Below are 8040 nucleotides of genomic sequence, written 5' to 3'. Positions count from 1 at the left end.
CCATGGATGTTCAATCCTCCAGCTGCACCATGGCATGGAGGCTTCTATGAGCGAATGGTTGGTACAGTGAAGAGTGCCTTGAAAAAGGTAATGGGAACAGCGTTTCTGAAGGTTCAGGAGCTTGAGACCATCTTGTATGAGGTTGAAGCAGTGGTGAATAGTCGTCCGTTAACTTATGTGTCTGATAGCCTGGATGAGCCACCAGTAACCCCTGCAATGATGACGGGTAACATTTGGATGTCGTCAGCGAAGCCAGCAGGTACCCCGGACGCTACGCATATGTCAGCGAGATTGCGTTACCTCAGTCAGACACTGAAGCATGTCAAGAATCGTTGGGAGGTGGAGTACCTAAGTCAGCTGAACAAGCACCAACAGACCATGTCGCGCCCTTTAGCTGTGGGTGATGTTGTCTTTGTTCTCGATGATACCAAGCGCAAACAGTTCTGGCGTTTGGGACGGATCATCGAGTTATTCCCTGGTCGAGATGGCAAGCGTCGTGTTGCCAAGGTTAAGTTGAGTACCAGTACCCTGTTGAGGCCGATCCAAAGGTTAGTGCCATTAGAAGTATCGTCGCAGGACGTGGCTCCTGGGCTTGCCGATACCGCTCAACCTGCTATCGTCCCTCAGCAGCCAGCATATGAACCGCCAGCACCGTTACCACCACCACGGCAGCAGGAGATGACGCGTTCTGGGCGCGTAGTCAGAGCCCCGGATCGTTTTTGACTTGTGTGCATTGTTGTACGGCGGTGAGAAGCCCTTTGGTGGGGAGAATGTTGTAAACCACCAGTTCTCAATTGGGAAAGGCCTTCGCGCTTATGGCATTGTATTCGTTGAAATGTTGTATTTCGACTCCGCCGTACCGCTGATGTTGCTGCATGGCATACGCTATATGCGTTGTGTGCGTTTTGCTGTATACGCTGTTATGTCCAGTTTTATATGCTTATGTTTTGCATGTACGCTGTTTCTGCATGCTATAAATAGCTGGTGTTATTAGTGTTCATTGTTAATTATCAGATGAAGTGAAATATACTGTGTAAAGGAAAACAGTTGTCCTCGTGCCGTGTGGTCGTACGATCCTGACAATTTAGAGAATCTTAGAGGGTTCATAACATCCTCCATCTGCTACCAGCTACTTGCGATGTCCGAATGCATAAACATTCAGATAACCAGCACGACCAATTTCTCCATCTGCTACCAGCTACTTGCGATGTCCGAATGCATAAACATTCAGATAACCAGCACGACCAATTTCTCCATCTGCTACCAGCTACTTGCGATGTCGGAATGCATAAACATTCAGATAACCAGCACGACCAATTTCTCCATCTGCTACCAGCTACTTGCGATGTCGGAATGCATAAACATTCAGATAACCAGCACGACCAATTTCTCCATCTGCTACCAGTTACTTGCGATGTCTTAATGCATAAACATTCAGATAACCAAAACTCCAACACAGCAAGTATTTGCGTGTGTGTGTGTGTGTGTGTGTGTGTGTGTGTGTGTGTGTTACACGGCTCGCGCGAAAGAGTAAGGCAATGGATATTGACATGCGTAAAAAATTCTATCTTTGTCTATTATATGTACCACTGTTGGTGTAGAAGAAGAAAAAGAAGCTGTTTTGATTTTATCATTACTCTATCCACCACCTTACTTACATTTACGTGATAGTGTGGTTACTTACGATGTTCGAATGCATTTACTTACTCAGATACTCACCACCTCTGATTGCACAATTCACGACTAGTACTGGTAGTAGTACCTATTTGTAAGAAAGGTTTGCTCCCCACACCGGAGCTCGCGCTATTCCGCCGACTTTACTTGACACTTGACTGACTCACGACTGCCATCCAGAGCACACGAGAAGTCCATCGAACCTTCGACTCGGCAAACCTGCAAGAAAGCACCACTCCCTGCTCAATACACAGTGTTTCGGGGAATTCACCCCTCATCAGTTGAGCTTGAGTAGGCTGAGGAAGATTGTGCCTGAAGAGCACCACTTATATAGTGCTCTCCAGGCACAAACATCACCAGGGATACAAACTTACAGAGACGCTCCGCTTCCAGCGCGATAAACACCTCGTGAACACCAGATAGCAGCGTGAGTCAGTGTCGCTCCTGGACGGTGAGACAGACGTCGAGGACCCTCGGTCATTCGCAACGCTGTCACCTCCAAACCAACTAGTCGCAAGCCCGCGCTGGGCACAACAGTACGAAGTAGTGGTTGCGACTTCGGCGATGATTTGTAAGAAAGGTTTGCTCCCCACACCGGAGCTCGCGCTATTCCGCCGACTTTACTTAGTACCTAGTAGTACCTTTTGTTGGAGAAAATCCATTTCACCAAGCCTGCTCACAGGGGAAACATTCAAGGCTACGTGGCAATGGGTTAGTTACCTTCACGGACCAGCAACACCAGAACTGCGACTATCATAACGGCATGTTGCCATAGTAAACGAACGTCTAGAGAGGAGGAGGTGACGTCTTTTGTCAAGCAAAATGTCCGCCATTGAACGGATGTTGCACTAATGTCGGCGCGCTGTTCACTGCAAGCAAGCTACACTACTCGACGAGACGATTATTTTCTCAACCTTACCCCTAGCGCAGTACTTAGTATTCTGACGACGCAGAAACATGTCAGAGGCTAGTTATGTGACAGTGGACAAAATCAAAGACGCCAGCAAGTAGTTCACGCAGTACCGCAATGCAGTGCATGACGTGTTTTTTTTCCGCGCAGTAGCCTGGAGAAGGTTGGCGAAGTGTAGCGATCGTTATTATTAGTAGACATGGTTAGCATTTATTACTATCTTTACTTATAAAAGAGAGGCACCTGTGACGTGTGTCTGTGTGTTACGCTCAGGCCATCCTGCGGAGCAGCGCTGCCCTGAGCACGCGAAGCGTGCGAACAGTGTAGCTAGCGGCCGCAGAAGCACTGAGCACGCGAAGCGTGCGAATCGTGTAGCTAGCGGAAGCAGCCACAGAAGCACTGAGCACGCGAGGCGTGCGAATCGTGTAGCCACCACCACGTGCTGAGCACGTGTGCTGTTCATGCCACGTTCTAGCCTAGGCCATAGGTAGCACTAGCAGGCGGAGCGTGCGAACAGTGTAGCTGGCGGCCGCAGAAGCACTGTGTGTGTGTGTAGGTAGCACTAGCAGCCGCGCGTGCGAATCGTGTAGCCTATGCCTATGGCCTAGATTGACACACTGAGTCTGTGTTCGACTACTATCTTTACTTATAAAGAAGAGGCACCTGTGACGTGTGTCTGTGTGTTACGCTCAGGCCATCCTGCGGAGCAGCGCTGCCCTGAGCACGCGAAGCGTGCGAACAGTGTAGCTAGCGACCGCAGAATTAGAAGCACTGAGCACGCGAAGCGTGCGAATCGTGTAGCTAGCGGAAGCAGCCACAGAAGCACTGAGCACGCGAAGCGTGCGAATTGTGTAGCCACCACAACGTGCTGAGCACGTGTGCTGTTCATGCCACGTTCTAGCCTAGGCGGCCATACTAAAGAAGAGGCACTTGTGACGTGTGTATGTGTGTACAGTGTAGGTAGCAGACACGATCAGTACGAGTAGCAGTCGCGCGCAGAAGCACTGAGCACGCGAAGCGTGCGAATCATGTAGCCACCTAGCCTAGGCCATAGGTAGCATAGTCCATCGGCCAAATCTCAGAAAGGGCCTCTTTCGGCGAAGGTGATGCACTGAAGCTCCAACTAAACGCCCTTTGGCACACTAGCTCATGAGACCCCATAGAATACGAATCCGTTTGTTGGACGTTGCCAATCCAGTCCAGGATAGTCGAACTGGGTCGAATACCTTCTTCCGATTTTCGTAATTTCGTCCACCATTACATCTTTCTCATCGACTTTTTTTCGCTTGGCGAATGTTCTTGAGCCGCTGAGCAGAATCTACGCACGCTCGAACACTTGAAATGCCTGCATGTTGACGGTTCGCAAGATTCTAGCGAGCTTGGTGGAAATCTATTATTTATTTTGACATTTTTGGGGGAATCTGAATTAGAACAGTAGAAGCTCATTCGGAGAAGACGGCGTGTCGCCGCTGTCGGATTGTCGCTACTGTGTTTCAGATGTATTTGCTTGAACGTGCTATTGAGGATGGACAGAAGATGAAGTGACGGCTTTCTTGAACACGGACGTTGTGTCTACATTGTAGCTGAAACATCTCATCTGGCGTCTAGAACGCAATTATTATGAGTTGTGAGTGCCAGCTGAGCTGAACACAAGCTGGACACCATTCGTCAGCTGGGAATTTGCATCGAAGCTCTTGATAGCCACGATAAGCATAATTATACAGAGGTAACCTTGTTTGACTCAATACGCATGCAGGTGATACCACTATTGGCACTACAATATAAATGGTGCAAAATTGATGCAACAGCGAATATGTACTTCGTACAATCACGAACAATTGTAAGGCAAGTGTTCATGCCTGTCATAGAAGAATTTCAGCCCGGAAGCCTTGTTGTCATGGTCATAAATAACACAGGACTTGAGTTGGCTCTGGACATGAACACACTTGTGGTGAATACGGTCATTATTGCGAGAAAAATATTTAGCCACTGTATGTTAACTGATGCCGCACTACACGCAATATTTCATGTACATGTGTGTGAGACTCAATTGCATCCACAAGGCCGTAGATGCATGTAAGCACACAATGCTGTACAGTATAAGTAGTAGTCGACATGTGGTGTCTTCCTGCTGCACATGCACATGCGGCAAGTTGGCAACGACACATGACCTATCTGCACCGCACAGCGTGAGCTTAGAAAGGAATATTGCACACATAGTGCTATTTGTGTTCCGATATCGTTAAGCCGGTATACATGTACTAGTATCCTTATACATGTACCTGGTCACTCGATAGGCGATGCCGACTGTACTAATCTTATCCATATTACCCGATAGGCTATAGCACACTGCGTCAGATCACTATGCAACAAAACAAGAGCTTTGGAGCGAATATACACTGAAGCAAAGTAGGTTTCAACGGTACAGCACTAGTCACGATGAGGGGAGTTACGAGGATGGTTAGGCCGTGACACATAGATGATGATTGTTAATGATTCATGCACGGTGGAAAATTACCACCAATGGCGATCATATTGCTTTCACAACAATGACATCAGTAGGAGCAGTGACACAACCTTATTGCTCCAAGTAGGATTTACAAGCGAGTGAAGGGAGAGCAGACTGGTCTAATAGCAGACCGGGTCTAAGCAAGGAAGTAATCGGCATCAGAGGTGAGCTTGCACATCAGAAAACAGATGATGATCACCAAACACAGAGAAGTTGGCTATGTGTATGTTTGTGTCACTGTGTGTGCATGTGTGTGTGTGTGTATGCGCGCACATCTGTGTGTGAAAGAGAGGCAGACAGACAGATAGCAAATGGTGGGAGGGATCAAGGTCTGACCTCAGAGTTAAATGCTGACGGTGTGGAATAGCAACAGTGCGAAATCGGGCAGGGTGGTTAATGGCCCACACTGGAGCCGAGTAGGAGCGCCAGTGGTTGAGGGCTAGCACAGGAGTAGCAGCAGCTCCAGCCTAGGAAGATCAGCTTCTGGATGAAAATCTCCCAGACACAGTAGGTACCAAGCTTCACTAGCAGATTGCCGGCAGGGGTGCACGGCGAGCACCCGTACATCCCTCAAGCCACCAGAGCCGCAGTACTTGGACACGATCCAGGTGCTTACCCGCCAACAATGCTGAGAAGGCACTGGAGCCATACAGGAACTTATGATCGAGCATGACCACAGACTTGAAATACAGGGTCCGGCGTTGAATACTGAGACAGCGACGTCTCCTCCAAAGAACACCACTCAGCCCCACCATTGCATTATTTTCGCTTTTTCATGATTTTTACAATTGTGTTAGAGCACACAGCACTCGATGCAACATTTACCAGTGACTAAATAACTCCGCGTCTCCGACCGTAACTGCAGCGTTCCCGTGAGCCTGTTGGATTTCTGTCAGCCTGTTGAGATTATCTTCATCTCGTCACCATGGTCACATGTGAGCCTGTGTGTTTCATCCGTATCGTGGCACAATTACACAGACACGATTTCCAACTCAGGCCGGTTCCGTTGCTCGAAGGGTTGGCGGTAAGAATTGCTACGCCGTCTGTGGCTGCATGGGAACTTGGCGAGTCGTTGTCTTTCTCCATAAATCCTGATCGTCACGCGAACAACAGCCACTATTGCCTAAAAACTACGACACAACAGTATCAAGCTCGCCCCAGCAGAAGGACACGAATGACGAGCGCTAAGACGGAGAAAGAGAGACAGGGTTAGCGAGAGCTGACTAGTGCAGGTACGCTGTCACCTCCTGAGGTGGTGGGCGAAGCAGCGAATTGAAACGAAGGAAGATAGAACTTATTAGAAGGCATACGGAGGCACCAAAACCTATTGCCTGTCACATACTAAGTGCCATTTAGGGTTGACAGCTGTCAGCTGACAGCCTCAAAAATTTGAAAATCTGCTCAAAAAACTCTCGATCAGAACTCTGCGCACTCTCAAATGGAGCGCACAGTAAAAAAACTCGGCGACGAAGAACGCTTCGTATCGACGCCCTGGACTGAATTCGGCACGTCCAACAAACGGAATAGTGTTCTCTGATATATTCTCTACGTGCTGGGTATGGTCGCGTTTAGTTGGAAGCTCAGTGCATCACCACTTTCGATTTTGAGACTTGGCCGATGGACTAGCACTAGCAGCCGCACAAGCGCTGCGGACCACGTGAACCGTTCTCTGCAAATAGAAACATTTGCAACAAAAGGATACAAAAGATCTGCACTGTCTGCACTCTGCATCTGATCTGCAGTGAAGAGCGCATCGCACTTTTTTTCGTAATTTTATGAATTTTTTGAGCCGCTTCATCCGCCACCAGGTGATGGACAACCCTGACCAGCCTCCCGGGCCCGAAGGCGTAACAGACGTCCCTCCTTCTCCTTCTAACGATGAAGAACCTCCCTCACCAGGACTTCAGCGGTCTGGCCACCACCACGTGCTGAGCACGTGTGCTGTTCATGTACTTGCTTCACCCGCATGCCACGTTCGGCCAGGCAACTTTACTTATAAAGAAGAGGCACCTGTGACGTGTGTCTGTGTGTTACGCTCAGGCCATCCTGCGGAGCAGCGCTGCCCTGAGCACGCGAAGCGTGCGAACAGTGTAGCTAGCGGCCGCAGAATTAGAAGCACTGAGCACGCGAAGCGTGCGAATCGTGTAGCTAGCGGAAGCAGCCACAGAAGCACTGAGCACGCGAAGCATGCGAATTGTGTAGCCACCACCACGTGCTGAGCACGTGTGCTGTTCATGCCACGTTCTAGCCTAGGCGGCCATACTAAAGAAGAGGCACTTGTGACGTGTGTATGTGTGTACAGTGTAGGTAGCAGACACGATCAGTACGAGTAGCAGTAGCAGTCGCGCGCAGAAGCACTGAGCACGCGAAGCGTGCGAATCATGTAGCCACCTAGCCTAGGCCATAGGTAGCACTAGCAGCCGCACAAGCGCTGCGGACCACGTGAACCGTTCTGATTGATTGATTTTATTTTACTTCGCAAGTTCAAACGGGTTCCTGGCCCAGTTATATGAAAGCGAAGGATAGAATTTGCCAAAATCCTAATGAGCAACAGCATAGGCAATATTATCATAGAAGTGGAGTACTATGCGAGCGAGAATACTGAGACGAAAGAAACATGTCAAACCTGACGAAACACAACCTATTTCAGGCATACATAAGGAAGGCAGGCTAGCTTAAAATCTTGCAATCTGGATACGGTGCGCACCTCTCTAGGCAAACTGTTCCACAGCAATGCTCCTGCGGTGGCGAATCTCGTTTGGCCACACCGACTGCGAGCTGGCTGGCTGAGCAGACCATTGGCATGCTGATGGCGCGTACTTCTGCCGCTGCATGCTGCTGGTTTGAGAAGCTGGGCTAGAGCAAGGCTAGTGGAGTCATTTAGACAACGCCAGATGAAGATCAGGAGCTTTTGTTTGAAAAGTTCTCTGCAAATAGAAACATTTGC

This window comes from Sycon ciliatum, chromosome 1 (assembly GCF_964019385.1).
Source record: "Sycon ciliatum chromosome 1, ocSycCili1.1, whole genome shotgun sequence".
Classification (NCBI taxonomy): Eukaryota; Metazoa; Porifera; class Calcarea; order Leucosolenida; family Sycettidae; genus Sycon; species Sycon ciliatum.
This window is presented reverse-complemented; position numbering follows the sequence as displayed.